General features: G+C 37.5%; 1 pseudogene; it reads left to right on the forward strand.

The window, feature by feature from the left end:
• The first annotated feature begins 15,152 nt into the window (after positions 1-15,152).
• LOC149822585 (aspartic proteinase nepenthesin-1 pseudogene) lies at positions 15,153-16,660 on the forward strand (annotated as a pseudogene).
• Positions 16,661-16,981: the final 321 nt, after the last annotated feature.

A 16,981-nucleotide genomic window follows, 5' to 3' on the forward strand; every position in this document is an offset into this window, starting at 1 on the left:
GGGATCAATAGAGACAAGAAAAGATTTGGACGCTTCATACACAAGCTTGGTGGAAGGTCGTATGGAGTTACAAATACTGGCCAGCATGAGTATGGAGTTGATCTACCCCAAATGGATTAAATCCATCTGTACATAGACCGAGTCTAACATTTCTCACCTCCATTACGAAGTTCTGATGAGTACGATCAAAGTGTTTCCAAGCTTCGGCGTCAACATGATGTGTGATCTTGTCTTCATCATGTCGAACTTTATTTTCATGTCATATCATATGTTTAGTTGTCCTTAAAGACATATACAATCGTTGCAATCTAGGAATGATAGGAAAGTAGCGGAACGACTTGTATGCAACTTCTTTTGATCTCGTGCTACCATTGCCTCTTGTCTTTGGTTTGAACCGAGGATGCCCACGTGACTGGCATGATATGTTGTTTTCCTGATTCTTGAAATACAACATACAGTGATTTGGACAAGCATCTATCTTTTTATACATCATACCTAGAGCGTTGACCATAACTTTCGCACGATAGAAATTTTGTGACAATTTTTCATCTTTGGGCAACATACTCTTCACAAACATGCACAAATGATCAAAACATGATTGACTCAAATTATACTCGGACTTCAAATTCATTAGTTGAAGAACTGTAGACAAGATAGTGTGACTCTTGCAATCGTTCCAAAGTGGTTCATCAGCATCTCTAAGTAAATCATAAAATCTACAAGCTGCATCGTTTATTGATTCTTCATCTACTGCACTTCTTACATCACTAGGGCCCACAGCAGAACCGAGTTCTGTTCCTGTGGCATCAAATATCAAATTCATATATGGATTATCGTGCACCACATTCACCCGTGCATCAAAATTGTTTCTAAATTCTTCTCCATGAAATGCCCAATTCTGATAATCACTCACAAAACCCTTCCAGTAAAGGTGATGTCTAACGCCATGGGGTTCTATAAATTGATTATTCTTACAAATCTTGTATGAACACCTAATTCGACCTGTGGGATCCACTGTACTGACACTTGTAGTTGCAAATTCAATAAAACTTTAACCACCATCCATATATTCATGCGATAACTCATTGTCAACTACCCTACGGTACATCCATTCACAGTTTGTAGTCATTTTATCGTATGATGTTACGAAAAGTATCCTAACCAGTTAAAAGAGAACCATCAAAATGCTATGACAAAGAAAATATCAAATTTATCATGCAATATATGATGTCATACAATCACAAGAATTATGATGCATGCATTGATAACTTAATATTTTAATGTGTAAAACTATCCATAACACGATGCATTAATTTGAAGCATACTATCATTATACAATTTCACATGGAAGTCATAATTAAATTAAAATTAACTACATGCAAGCATGGATATAATCACATCAAATATTGCAATACATGAAAATCATTCATATAAAAAAAAATGTCAAACATGTACCTGCAACAAATACGCTTCAATATCTCGCTAACTACTACCATGTCTATCATGGAATCCGTACTCCAAAACAAAGAACACTTATATTCTCGTACATTAAAATCATGCTCAGCATGATCTCCAAACTCCAACAAAGCAGTCCTAGATATCAACAACTAAGTGAGTGTGTGAACAGTAAAGTGTTGCATCCAATAAATTAAATAGCATGTGAAGCGCTTGTATTACTTACTTACCATGGGTATTTACCCGATTTGCATTGTTTTTGTCAATTACTTACCACGGGTGGCGGAGCACAAGCTGCATACGTTGAGAAATTTGCAAGAGATGCTGTGTTAAAATGAAATCACACTGTGCTAAAATGAAGACACTACAGAGGCAGTGATCGTCTCCCGAAGCGGCAGGCACAGGGTGATGACGTGGTTTAGGAATCTGACAAGCGTCGGGTTTCTGAACCACGACCTGTCGCCCCCTACCAAAAAAAAAAGAGGTCGGAGGGGCGACCACCTGCCGGAAAAAAAAAAGAGGCAGGATCGCACCCCTCCCCCCTACTAGAGGATCACGGGGGCGACCCCCTGCCCGAATAAAAAAATGAGGCAGGGGGCGACCTCCTGATGAAGAAAACAAACGAGGCAGGGGTTGCCCCACTGCCGAAAAATAAAGAGGCACGGGGGCGACCCCTTGCCCGAATAAAAAAATGAGGCAGGGGGAGACCCCATGCCCGAAAAAAAAAGAGGCAGGGGACGCTCCCCAGCCGAAAAAAAAGGGGCAGGGGGTGACCCCCTGCCGAAAAAAAAAAACAGGCAGGGGGGTCGCCCTACATGCCAGAAAAAAAAGGGGGCAGGGGTCGACCCCCTGCCGAAAAAAAAATAAACGTGAAAAAAGGGGAAGGGGGGGGGGGGGGGGGCGACCCCTAGCTAGAATAAAACAATGAGGCATGGGGGTCGCCCCCTGCCATAAAACAGAAAATGTGGGATGGGATCTCCCCCCTGCTTCGGTTATTTTTTTGGCAGGGGGTCGCCCCCTGTCGGAAAACAAAAAATCCGGCAGGGGGGCAACCCCCCTGCTTGAAAACAAAAAAATGTGGCAGGGGGTCGCCCCCAGTCGGAAAACACAACATGCGGGAGGGGGTCGCCCCCACTGCCGGAAAATACTAATGAGGTAGGGGGGCCGACCCCCTGCTGGAAAAAAAAAAAAACGCGACAGGGGGGTCGCCTTCCTGTCGGAAAACACAACACGCGACAGGGGGTTGGCCCCCCTCCCCGAAAATACTATCGAGGCCAGGGGGTCGAACCCCTGCCGAAAAAACTAAAAGGGGCATCTACCCCTTTTATCAAAAAAAAAATGTGTCTTTTATCGAAAAAACCTGGGAGACGCCGGTCGGGGGACGGCGAACCTGGGGCAATGGTTTGTTACGACAATGAAGCCATACATGATACTTCAAGTACAAGGTTTTGATGATGAGCAAGTGGAATCAACTGCATTTCAGCCAAGGCTGAAGAATCTTTGAAGACTAGTGTGCAAATGTTTAATTCATTTTAAGTCTTAGATTCTTGTAAGAGCCTTACTTAGAGTGCATATTTAGGTTGCATTTCACCTTAAAAGTCTTTAGAAAAACTTTTCTAGAAAGAACCCTCATGAAAATCTTTTTAGAAAACTCTTTTCTTAAATTTTCATGTTTATTAGTCGACCAATAGACTTACCAGTCGACAAATCCTTTCGCGCCATATTTTCTAAAAAGTCATTTTTGTCAAATTAGTCGACCGAAGGTTTTATCAGTCGACTGGACAGAATGTCTGTTTTCTGGAAAATTAGCAGCAATCGACTAATGGTTTTATCAGTCGACTGAACAGAACATGTGTTTTCTGAAAAAAAAATTCAGTCTACTGATGAAATTATCAGTCGACTAATTTTTCTCAAGTCGACTAAGTTTCAAAAGTTCAGATTTTCAAACGGCTCGATTAACAGATCAGTCGACCGATGATAACTGTCAGTCTACTAATAACTAACTATTAGTCGACTAACTGATGTTTCAGTCGACTAATTTTGCTGTTTTCCTGAAACTTCATAAAGGCGTGTCTTTTCATTTTTCAAGCATTTTGATCGTTCAAAATGGACTGTTTTGACATCCTTTCATACTCTCAATGTATGGAATCTTTGAACTATAAATATGAGTGCATTTTACACTCAATAAGAACAAGAATTCAATCGATTTGAATAATTTACTTATTGCTTTTCATTCCTATTCATTCAAGTATTTGTTTTCTCACTCACGTGATATTTTCACTTCAGTTTTTCACTGAAATCACTTGGAGAGATAGTGAATTCTTGAGTAGAGTATTTCAACAACCTCAAAAGCCAATTGCATCTCATTTGCATTAAAAAAGAAGGCTCATAGGTTGTTTTGTAAGTTGTTACTTATTTTCTGTAAAAAGAAGGACTCCTTAGTGTAAAGGAGTTGTTTGCTTTCAGTAGGGTTGTTACTGAAAGTGGGACCAATTATGGTCTGTGTGATCTTGTAGTTTACAAGGTTGATAGTGAAAATCTCAAGCGAGTTTTGCTTGGGGACTGGATGTAGGTTGGGTTAGACCGAACCAGGATAAAATCTTGTGTTCTTTGTGTGTTTGCTTTGAGATTTGCAAAATTATTAAATATTCCGCAGACAATTTTTTTAAAAGCACTATTCACTCCCCCTCTAGTGCTTGTTGCCTCGATCCTAGTGCACTTTCATTTGGTATCAGAGCACAGGTTTGCTATTACTTTGATTTGACCATCATCTATCATGCAACTACAACATCTCAGCACAAAGAAGGAAGCTCCTCTGTTTGTCCTCCTCTCTTCGACGGAACAAACTATGGATACTGGAAAGCAAGAATGACAATGTTCTTGCAATCCATGGATCTCGATATCTGGAGAGTTGTTTCAGAAAAGTACCAAACTCCATCAACTGATTTCAGCCGATGGACCGATGATGAAAAGAAGACTGCTTCACTTAATGCCAAGGCAATGAATGCCTTATATTGTGACGTTGACAAGGTAGAGTTCAATCGCATCTCTCAATGCTCTACAACTAATGAAATCTGGCATACTGTTCTCGTAACACACGAAGGTACCTCAAAGGTAAAGGAATCTAAAATTGCTTCTTTAGTTCACAAATTTGAATTGTTCAAAATGAAGCAAAATGAATCTATATCGGACATGGTAACTAGAATGACCGATATAACTAACACTTTGAAATCCCTTGGAAAAGAATATTCACAAGTGGATTTAGTCAGAAAGATTCTAAGGTGTTTAACTCCTGAATGAGAGAGAAAAACCACTGCTATTGAAGAAGCAAATGATCTCAATACTCTCACTCTTGAATACTTAGTTGGTAACCTAATGGCATATGAGGTCCAACTTCAAGACAGACAAGAAGAAGAGCCTAAGAAGAAATCTCTTGCTTTTAAGGCTACTTCTGACTCAGAAAATTCAGAAGAAGATGAAGATGAAGATATTGCCCTCATCACAAGGCAATTCAGAAGATTCATCAAAAAGGGAAGATTTCAAAGAAAGGTAAAGAAAGTAGATTCTTCCATTCCCAATGAAGTCAAGTGCTTTAACTGCAAAAAGGCAAGACATATCAAGAAAGATTGTCCTCTTCTCAAATTCAAACCCAAGGACCAATTCAAGAAGAAAAAGGCATTTCAAGCATGTTGGGATGATAGTGACTCCTCTTCCGATGGAGAATCAAATGAAGAAGTCGCCAACATGTGTTTTGTAGCACAAGAAGATTCGGTAAGTCAATTTGACTATGATGAGTTATTTGAAGCATTTAATGATTTATATGCTAAATTTAAGAGTCTTAGTTCTAAAAATAAAGAGTTAAAAACTGAAAATTTAACTCTTGACTCTCAAAATAAAGTGTTACTTCAAGAAATAGAAGATTTCAAGAAGGAAAATTCTTGCCAAGCACTTGAGATAAAAGAAATTGGAGTTAGAACCAATCTCTTACAAAAAGAAATATCTAGTCTTAAAGAAAAGTCAAATGATCTACTTTCTATAGTGACCAAATTCACAAATGGTCAAGAGAATCTAGAAAAACTTCTTGGTTCTCAAAGATGCTCGGTTAATAAAACCGGATTGGGATATAGCTTCTTTGATACTCAAAATAGACCAAACTATGTGGTGAAAAATCAAAGACATTATTCTCAACCTTTTGTTCATAAAACTAAACTTTCTAGTTCTAATAGAAATGCATCTAAATATGATTATTCTAGACATGTTTATTCTAAATCCTTTTATAGAAAGAATATTTATTATCAAAGGAAACCAAAATCCAAATGGATATGGGTTCCTAAGACTAACTCTCATGGACCCGAAAATAGAAAGGGGTCAAATGCTCTGTTTTCTGATTTTGATGTAGGTACACAACATAAGGAGCAAATGGATATTGGACAGCGGCTGTTCCAAATATATGACTGGAAGGCCGAAGTTATTTTCCACCCTCCAAAATAAGGATGGAGGAACCGTCACCTTTGGTGACAATAAAAAGGGAAAAGTGATAGGTATTGGTAATATTGGTAATCCAAAATTTCCCTTGATAGAAAATGTTCTTTTAGTAGATGGTTTAATGCATAATTTAATATCTATCAGTCAATTATGTGATAAAGGTTTTCATGTTTCTTTTGAAAATGATTTATGCTTAATTTCTGATTTTCAATCTAAAAAGATCATTTTTAAAGGTAAAAGAAGAAACAATGTGTATGAACTATATCTAGATGAATTACCCTCTTTTAATGAAAAATGTCTTATTGTTTCAAATGAAATTCAATGGTTATGGCACAAGAGACTTGGACATGTTAACTTTAAAATTATTTCAAAGTTATCCAAGAATGATCTTGTAAGAGGCCTACCTAGAATACCATATAAAAAGGATCACTTATGTGATGCTTGTCAAAGGGGTAAACAAATCAAGAGTTCTTTTAAAGCAAAAGATATAGTTTCAACAAAACGTCCTCTTGAACTTTTACATTTAGATCTATTTGGACCATCTAGAATTCAAAGTTTGAATGGTAGCAAGTATGCTTTTGTTATAGTAGATGATTATTCTCGGTTTACATGGGTGATTTTTCTAAAAAGCAAAAATGATGCTTTTTCAGAATTTTCTAAACTTTTGTAGAAGAATTACAAATGAAAAATCTACATCTATTACTAAAATTCGTAGTGATCATGGTGGTGAATTTGAAAATGAATCTTTTCTAAAGTTTTGTGATTTACATGGTATATCTCACAACTTTGCTTTTCCTAGAGCGGCTCCACAAAATGGAGTTGTTGAAAGAAAGAATAAAACTTTGCAAGAATGTGCTAGAACCATGCTTCAAGATAAAAATTTACCAAAATACTTTTGGGCTGAAGCAATTAATACAACATGTTGTCTTAAATCATATTCTTATTCGACCAATTTTACATAAAAAATGTTTTGAATTGTATTATGATCGTATACCAAAGATCTCATATTTCAAAATTTTTGGTAGTAAATGTTTATTGTTAAATACCAAAGATAATCTTGATAAGTTTGATTCAAAATCAGATGAATCAATATTTCTTGGATATTCTTCTAGAAGTAAAGCATATCGTATTTTCAATAAAAGAACATCTTGTATTGAAGAATCTTTACATGTTGCATTTGATGAGAATTGTGAGCAGGTTATACCTCTAAGCGAAGGAGAAGAAGTAATACTTCAAGAAGAACCCTTGATAGAGAGTACTTCTCAAGAAAATATTCCTCTTCAACCGGTTTGGAAAGAAGTTCCTAATCATCCACATGAACAAGTTATTGGTGAAATATAGAGTGATGTCCAAACTAGAAGGCAGTTAGAAAAATTTATTGCAAATGTTGCTTTTATATCTAAATTAGAACCAAAGAATATCAATGAGGCTTGTGTTGATGAATTTTGGCTTTTGGCCATGTCTGAAGAACTTAACCAATTTACTAGGAATGAGGTTTGGGATCTAGTTTATAGACCAAAGGATCATCCGGTAATTGGAACAAGATGGGTCTTCCGAAATAAGCTGGATGAAAATGGTGAAGTCATTCGTAACAAAGCAAGGCTAGTGGCACAAGGCTATAATCAAGAAGAAGGCATAGATTTTGATGAAACCTATGCACCAGTGGCTCGATTAGAGTCAATTCGAAAGATGCTTGCTTTTGCTAGTTACATGAACTTCAAGTTATATCAAATTGATGTTAAGAGTGCATTCTTAAATGGACACATCAATGAAGAAGTTTATGTAGAGCAACCTCCAGGCTTTGAAAATGAGAAATATCCAGAAAAAGTCTACAAATTGAAAAGAGCTTTGTATGGACTCAAACAAGCACCAAGAGCGTGGTATGAAAGACTACAAAATTTTCTAGAACAATCTGGTTTTTCCATTGGTCGGGTAGACTCCACTTTATTTATTAAAAATCTTAATTCAGATATTCTTATTGTACAAATTTATGTTGATGACATAATATTTGGTTCTACTAATGATTCTCTTTGTAAAGAATTTGCTAAAGCTATGCAGGAAGAGTTTGAAATGAGCTTGATGGGCGAATTAAACTACTTCCTTGGACTTCAAATAAAGCAAACTGAAGATGGAATCTTCATCAATCAGGCTAAGTATACAAAAGAACTTCTCAAGAGATTTGGGATGGACTCATCGAAATCAAGAAGGAATCCTATGAGTACAACTACTTCTCTTGATAAAGATGAAAATGGTAAAAGTGTAGATACTAAGCTCTACAGAGGTATGATCGGATCTCTATTATACTTAACTGCTAGTCGACCTGATATTATGTTTAGTGTTTGTATGGGTGCAAGATTTCAAGCTAATCCAAAGGAATCTCATTTAACTGCAGTAAAACAAATTTTTCGTTATTTGAAAGATACTTCAGATTTCGGTTTGTTTTACCCAAAATCATCTTCCTTTGATTTAGTTTTATATAGTGATGCAGATTTTGCAGGAAGTAAATCTGATCGCAAGAGTACTAGTGGAACTTGTCATTTCTTAGGAAATTCCTTAGTCTCTTGGTTTAGTAAAAAGCAAAATTCAGTATCACTCTCAACAACTGAAGCAGAATATATAACAACTAGTTTAGCATGTTCACAAGTACTTTGGATGAAACAGACCTTAAAAGATTTTGGTTTGAATTACTCCACAACAACTATTTATTGTGATAACACTAGTGCTATAAATCTTTCGAAAAATCCTATTCAGCACTCAAAAACTAAGCATATTGAAGTTAGACATCATTTTTTAAGAGATCATGTGTTAAAAGGAGATATTTCGTTAAATTTTATTTCCACTAAAGAACAACATGCAGATATCTTCACTAAACCTCTTAAAAATGAAGATTTTATGAGAATTAGGAGAGAACTAGGTATTTGCTCGTTTTTGGATTTATAAAAATACTGATTTTTTAACAAAATCTCAAAATCGCACTATATTAGTCGACCGATAAAATTCTAGTCGACTGGTGTTTTAAATTTTGGAATGTATCGCACCATATTAGTCGACCGATATATTTCTAGTCGACTGATGATATTTTTAGAATAAGTCGCACATTCTTAGTCGACCGATAAAGATTTAGTCGACTAAATTTTGTAAAAAAATTTAAATGAAGGGACCCGATACCCCTTGGATTTTTAAAACACCCGTTCTTTTTAAAATAAGCATCGTTTCACTTCATTTTCGTATCTTTTCTTTTTTCTTAAAAACGAAAACCCTCTTTCTCTTTTGCCTCTCTTTCTTCCAAAAAACCCTCGGAGTGCCGTTCGATCCCATTTTAGCCGGGATTTTCTTGCCGTGACAAGGAGACGCCGGAGTCTTCTGGTCGTGATCTTGAAACGCCGGAATCCTCCTGCAGTAACTGGCGCATCTTTAAAACACGCCGGAACCCTCTTATGTGATAGTGCATTGCTGGAATCCCCTTGTGGCCGACTTCTCACTCGCCGTCAGCCATTGTATCCTCCTCTGGTTCTGTTTCACATCGCCGGACAGCGTTCTACTTCTGCCGGAAATCATTTGGAAGCCGTCATTGTTTTTGGTAACTCTATTTTTTATTAACCATGCCTCGTACGAAGTCTGCATCTGCAAAAGGTTTAGGTTCTCCTCCTCCTACACCTTCTTCAAGACATGGTTTTTCACTAAGATTACTTCGCAATCCTCTTCTCTATGATACTTTTGGATCAATTTCTGCACTACCTATTTTACCAGGCCGAAATGTTCTATTTCACTTGTTTTCTCGTTACAATATAAGAGAATTATTTCCTGGAATTTCACATCTTTTTTATGCTTGTGCAGATACCCTTCACTATCTGTTTCTTATTCACTTGTTTTACACGAATTTACAAATGGATCATGAAACTGGAGTTTTGTCCTCTCTTGTTCGTGATGTTGAAATCGAGTTTGATTCAAAATTACTTGGAGAAATTCTTGAAATTCCACCTTCAGACACTCTTTTCAACACTATTGAATTAAATGATGAAAGAGTTTTTGAACAAATTCTTCTTCCAGGAGCACCTCACTGCCCTCCTTTCAAAAATACTAATCTTCAAACTCGTGCACGCAGTGCTGGACGAATCCTTGCCCACAATGTTCTACCCAAAACTGGTTCTTTTGATTATTATTCCACAGATCTATCTACGACTCTTTATGTTTTATTTGGAAATATTTCTGTCAACTGGACCAATGTGTATTTTACAAACTTGTGGAAACAAAAACCATTTCTTCCTTATTGTTGTCTTTTAACCCATATTTTTAGACATTTCAAAGTTCCTTTAACAAATGAAAAATACATTGAGAAAAAAGAGTTCTTTGATCAAACAATTTTTAAAAGAATTAAAATTAAATATCGGCCTCCTTTAAATGTTGATCAAACTGAACCATCTGATCCTAATGAACCATCAATTTCTGAACCTTCACCTTCTGCGACACCTTCATCTCATGAAAAAAGAAAGAAATTTTTGACAAGTCAAGACCATGATGAAGTTATGCAGAGACTGGAAGCTTTAGAGCTGCATCAACATACTTTTCGTGAAGATGTGACTCAACAACTATCTTCGATTCAGAAAGAGATTACTTCAATCAAGGATTTGCTTAACTCACTTTTCTAATCTTTGTTGTCTGAACTTTCATACTTTATGGGTTGTAATATTTTAAACTTGTATCTCTATTTTGCTTATGCTATTTCTGCCCTTACTCTTTTTGATTCTGACAAAGGGGGAGAAAAAGATGATAGCAATTACATTGCAGGAGATCTTGCATGAGAAATGCAAAATTAAGAAAAAAAGAAAGCTTTCAATGAATGTATTTCTAAATGCATGAAGAAATGATGAATGAAAATGCAAACCAATCAATATGTGATATATGTGCTTTAAATGTGAAAACTTTTAATGTTTTGCAGCATATTGATAGGAGGAGTAAAATCTCCATCTATGCATCTAAATGCTTCATCTTTGATTAAGTTTGTCATCATCAAAAAGGGGGAGATTGTTACGACAATGAAGCCATACATGATACTTCAAGTACAAGGTTTTAATGATGAGCAAGTGGAATCAACAGCATTTCAGCCAAGGCTATGAAGAAATTGAAGAATTCAATAAAGAATCTTTGAAGACTAGTGTGCAAATGTTTAATTCATTAAAAGTCTTAGATTCTTGTAAGAGTCTTACTTAGAGTGCATATTTAGGTTGCATTTCACCTTAAAAGTCTTTAGAAAAACTTTTCTAAAAAGAACCCTCATGAAAATCTTTTTAGAAAACTCTTTTCTTAAATTTTCATGTTTATTAGTCGACCAATAGACTTACCAGTCGACTAATCCTTTCGCGCCATATTTTCTAAAAAGTCATTTTTGTCAAATTAGTCGACCAAAGGTTTTATCAGTCGACTGGACAGAATGTCTGTTTTCTGGAAAATTAGCAGCAGTCGACTAATGGTTTTATCAGTCGACTGAATAGAACATGTGTTTTCTAAAAAATTTAGCAACAGTCGACTAATGCTTTTTATCAGTCGACCGAACAGAATGTTTGTTTTTCAAAAGATTTTTTAGCAGCAGTCGACTAAAAGGTTTTTCAGTCTACTAATGATATTATCAGTCGACTAATTTTTCTCAAGTCGACTAAGTTTCAAAAGTTCAGATTTTCAAACGGCTCGATTAATAGATCAGTCGACTGACGATAACTGTCAGTCTACTAATAACTAACTATTAGTCGACTAACTGATGTTTCAGTCGACTAATTTTGTCGTTTTCCTGAAACTTCAAAAAAGGCGTGTCTTTTCATTTTTCAAGCGTTTTGATCGTTCAAAATAGACTATTTTGACACCCTTTCATACTCTCAACGTATGAAATCTTTGAACTATAAATATGAGTGCATTTTACACTCAATAAGAACAAGAATTCAATCGATTTGAATCATTTACTTATTGTTTTTCACTCCTATTCATTCAAGTATTTGTTTTCTCACTCACGTGATATTTTCACTCAAATCACTTTGAGAGATAGTGAATTCCTGAGTAGAGTATTTCAACAACCTCAAAAGCCAATTGCATCTCATTTGCATTCAAAAGGAAGGCTCATAGGTTGTTTTGTAAGTTGTTACTTATTTTCTGTAAAAAGAAGGACTCCTTGGTGTAAAGGAGTTGTTTGCTTTCAGTAGGGTTGTTACTGAAAGTGGGACCAGTTATGGTCTGTGTGATCTTGTAGTTTACAAGGTTGATAGTGAAAATCTCAAGCGGGTTTTGCTTGGGGACTGGATGTAGGTCGGGTTAGACCGAACCAAGATAAAATCTTGTGTTCTTTGTGTGTTTGCTTTGAGATTTAAAAAATCATTAAATATTCCGCAGACAATTTTTTTAAAAGCACTATTCACCCCCCCTCTAGTGCTCGTTGCCTCTATCCTAGTGCACTTTCACGGTTAGGGCGGCAAGCCGAGGAGCGATGGAAGGCAAGCAGTGGGGGCCGGGGAGATGTCGATGGGCGAGATATGGGGCCGCAGGAGGGAGAGGGCGGCCGACGGGAACAACAGAACAAAAAAGAGAAAGAGGGCTCAGATTAGGGATTTACGCGACATTTTGCGACGGATGTGACGACGACCTAAATCTGTCGCAAAGCCATCGTAAATTAATATAACTATGTAGCGACAAAACTATTCTGTCGCGAGATAACGACGACACACTTTCCCTCGCCAAATTCGACGCTAAAATACGCGGTTATTACGATCAAACATTTCGTCGCTAATTTGCGACAGTTTGAGCGATTCCGTTGATATTTTTGTAAAAATTACGGTTCTTAGCGACGAATTTGTTTCTCTCGTTAATCCCTCGCAAATTAGCGATGGAATTTTTTCGTCGCTAATATCCATCGCTAATCCCCTATTTTCTTGTAGTGTCCGCTCAAACTTGATTTTCTTATGTAAGAGTTTTGTCATCAGTAAAGCAATCCTAGAAAAATTATGGATGAATCATCGATGATAACCCGTTGATGATTCATTTTTTTCTAGGGATTTGATCGCATTAGCACAAGGTAAAATTGTCACATATTATCTTTTTGATGAAATACTATGAAAAGAAAGCCTATTGCGAATTCCAATTTTTTTAGAAATATGAGAACATGTAAGTTTCAATTTTCGAGAAGGTTTCACAAGGTGGAGTGATGAATTCATTTTGTCATCCAAGGATATATATTATTTTGTTCCCTTTAAGTTTATGAAATTAGTTAAATACAAAATATTTATTGACGAATGTTTTTGTCGGCACTATAGTAATCCACTTGGCAGGGTGCAGGCTATGAGGGTGAAGCCTTTTTGATCCCTGATGCAGCGCGTCTGAGTGAGCTTGAATAAAAAAACATGAACCATCGAACCCGAATGCTAAGGCCAAGCTCCCACCAAGATTGAGAAGTCTGGAGTTTTATTTTTAGCGTGTCTTCAAACACATTTTGCTTGAGATGTAATTTTTAGCATAGTGAGATTTTTTAAATCCTTGTATTTTTTTCTTGTTTAGGTTTCGATGGCCCGTTACGATCCATTTGAGCCATCGGAGGGTGTATGCGGGATTAGGGTAGTACTTTTTTATTTATTTTTGTTAGTTTGGCTATTGTGGATCCACCCTGCTGGATTCGAAATCCAAAACCCGCCCAAAAACATAGGGAGTGGTTTTTTGAAATCTTGAAACCCTCTTTGAGAAATCGAGTGAAGGAGAGAGCTGACCCCTTTCAGCCCACTAATCACTTGCCAAAAGAACACAACAAGATAAACAAAGAAACGAATTAAACCATATAGAGAAATTAAAAGAATCTGAATGCTGATTCGTAGGGAAGATTTTTTTTCAAAGAACACAAACCAAAATCGAATTATTTAGGAAATAATGATTGATTTCATGCTCAATAAGTGGTTTATGAAGAAAACCTTGAGAAGCAATTTCAGTCGATTCTTTCATGATTTTCTTACATTTTCTGGGAAAACATAAACATATTTTCATTGAATGGTGAGAAATCGCGATCTTATTTGGGTAAAAAAAAAGTCGTCGCTTATTTGGGTATACAAGTATGGATATGGCATTGGTGTGACAATTAGAAATGGAGATGTTATGCATTTGCATTGCTAGCTAAACGGCCCAAATTAATCACATGGACACGATCTCAATTACACTGTTTTGAATCATAACATGCTTGTTGATATATATATATATATTTTAAGCTTGTTATTTCTAGATTCTGTCTCCATTAACATTGAACTTCCGTTATTACTTTGTTCAACAACCACTCTTAGTAATCACTTCTTTAAATTAGAAAATATGTGTAAATACGCTAAGCTGACTAGGGGGGTAACTGGATAGTTTAGATTAAGGTCTTATCGGACTCAATTCTGAATCGGGTCTAAAAGTAGGACCCAAATCTAATTCGGGTTTGGGTATGACTAAAGAATTGTGGACAAGTATTGGTTAAATGGGTTTAGGTATCTAGTGGGTCCGTTATAATTTGGTCGGCTCTTTAATTGACCCATTTTGATTTGGGTCAGGTTCAGGTCTTGGTATGGTTGAAAAAAAAATAGACCCATATGTGTTAACGGCTTCTGGTATCATCGGTTTGTGTCTTCACAGGTTCAGGTATGATCGGTTTGGGTATTAAAAAGTTCAGGTTTCAGCTCGGGTCTTGATATTTTAGATACAAATAACTGTCAATAAAAGAAATTATAATGGATACATGCTTGATTATTTGGTGATTGCCCAAACCCAATTCATTTAAATAGTCGACAAAATTTTCACGTAAAGAAGAAAAAGGCCCTCACATATATTTGGCGCAAATTAACTGGTTGTAGACGTACACAAAAACAGGGCGTACCCATGCAAAAATGGGTCTTTCGGGTCGGTCCGAACTAAACCACATGGTAACCCTTGCCTTAGTCTTGCTCATTTGCCGAACAGCTGTTACTTCCAACCGCATGTAACCCTTAACAAGACATGCGCTCCAATGCTAGTAATAGACTGAAGAAACATCTGTTACTTCCAACCATGAAAACCCCATCTTAGATTACGTGAATAGATGGATAGCTGGTGTGCCAGCCCAACATTAATGGATGTTCAGTTACAATTTCCCTCTTAATTAACAACCTTCTCTGCTTATAAATATTCCACAATTTAGCATCACTAACCTGGTTCATACACTCAATACTACCAACATGGCAATTGCACCACCATCTCACCGCCTATCGTCCTTCTTCCTCCTCATTGTGCTTACCGCTCATCTTCTCCTATCATACTCAACCACCACCTTTGCCGCCGCTGACATGACGACGTCGACGGCCGCCCTGGACATTCATGTAGAGTTGATTCATGTCGATGCACACCGCAGTTTAACCCACTTGGAGCGATTACACAGAGCAGCTAGCCGAGAGAAACATCGGCTTCGGAAGCTGCATCAGAAAATCCGGCATGGTAAACATCAGGCACAAGGTGATGATGATGTCGAAGTTTCGGTAGAGGCCGGAGTCGGTGAGTACTTAATGAATCTAGCTATTGGAACACCCCCACGCTCCTTCTCCGCCATGGTTGATACTGGCAGTCCTCTTGTATGGACACAATGCGATCCATGCATCAATTGCTCCAACAGAGAACCAATATTTAGCCCATCAAATTCCTCCTCCTTTTCGAGGATGCTATACTCCGATCCTCTCTGTGCCTCCCTAACTTCGCGTGTAACTACATTGGATAATTCTACTGGTGGATGCAACTACAGGCTTGATTATGAGACTCCAGCTACTTCCCAAGGATACCTTGCCTTAGAGACGTTCACCTTGGGCTCGGGGAATCGAACCGTATCGTTTAAGAATATTGGGTTCGGCTGCGGCAATCACAACCAAGGTTTCGATGAAGGTGCTGGCATAGTTGGGCTAGATCGGAGCCCGATGTCACTCGTCTCTCAACTTGGGTCGTTAATCGATAACCGATTCTCCTATTGTTTCACTTTGTTTAATGACTCTGTTTACAAATCGAGTCGACTCGTGTTGGGCCACAGTGCTGCCTTGATCAGCTCAGACGCCTCGACAACGACGCCGCTGGTAGTTCACTCGCTCTTCAAGGATTCTTATTTAGTGAACTTGGAGGATATCAATGTCGGAGGGAAGCGTCTCCTAATACCCAGTGGTTATTTCCGGGGCGAGTCTTATGGAGTAGCAATAGGTGGTACCATCATCGACTCAGGCTCAGCGCTTACCAATATAGTACCACCCGCTTACCTGTAAGAAACCGTCTCACTCTAATTTCTTGCTCTAATTTGGGGTAATGGGGTACCTAAACCCATGTTCATTGAAAAAAACTTGCAACAGATGCATAGTTAATATGGGGTTTTACTTGTGATAGGCGAGTGAGGGATGCACTCGTGAAGGCTATCGGTTTACCGGTTGCTGATTCCTCAAAGGCGGGGCTTGATCTCTGCTACCAATCATTGCCAGAATCAGCGTCCATCCCTAATGTTACCTTTCATTTTGAGGGTGGTGATCTCGATGTTTCCAGAAGCCAATATTTCGTCCGCGATCCAGATACAGGCTTGACTTGCTCAGTGTTGATGCCATCAACGGTGCCCATAGTTTCAATAATTGGAGGCGTCATGCTGGACAACTTCCACGTCCTTTACGACCTTGGCAACAACCTCATCACTTTCACACCTGCAGAATGTGGTAAACTGTGAACCGCGCTTTCTATAACCCTCTTCTGTTTCCTTGGAAGCTCCATGAATGGGACTTTTATTTTTTTGAAAGAGTGGAAGTATTTTTATTCGCTAGTTTTGTAGCAGGGTGATACCTCATCATCATTCCTGCAGACCTCTTGTATTGATTTTACAGATCAAGTGAATTTTATCCTTCTTTAAAAAACAAAAATAAAGAGTGGAAGTTGTTCATTCAATTGGAGTTTCAGCAAGCAAGCACATGTATTTGTACTAATCCCAGTATTTTCCTTTTGGCATTTAATAACATCTCTCTCTCTCTCTCTCTCTCTCTCTCTCTCTCAA

This window comes from Nuphar pumila, chromosome 11, assembly GCF_984573655.1.
Source record: "Nuphar pumila chromosome 11, dmNupPumi1.hap1.1, whole genome shotgun sequence".
Taxonomy (NCBI): domain Eukaryota; kingdom Viridiplantae; phylum Streptophyta; class Magnoliopsida; order Nymphaeales; family Nymphaeaceae; genus Nuphar; species Nuphar pumila.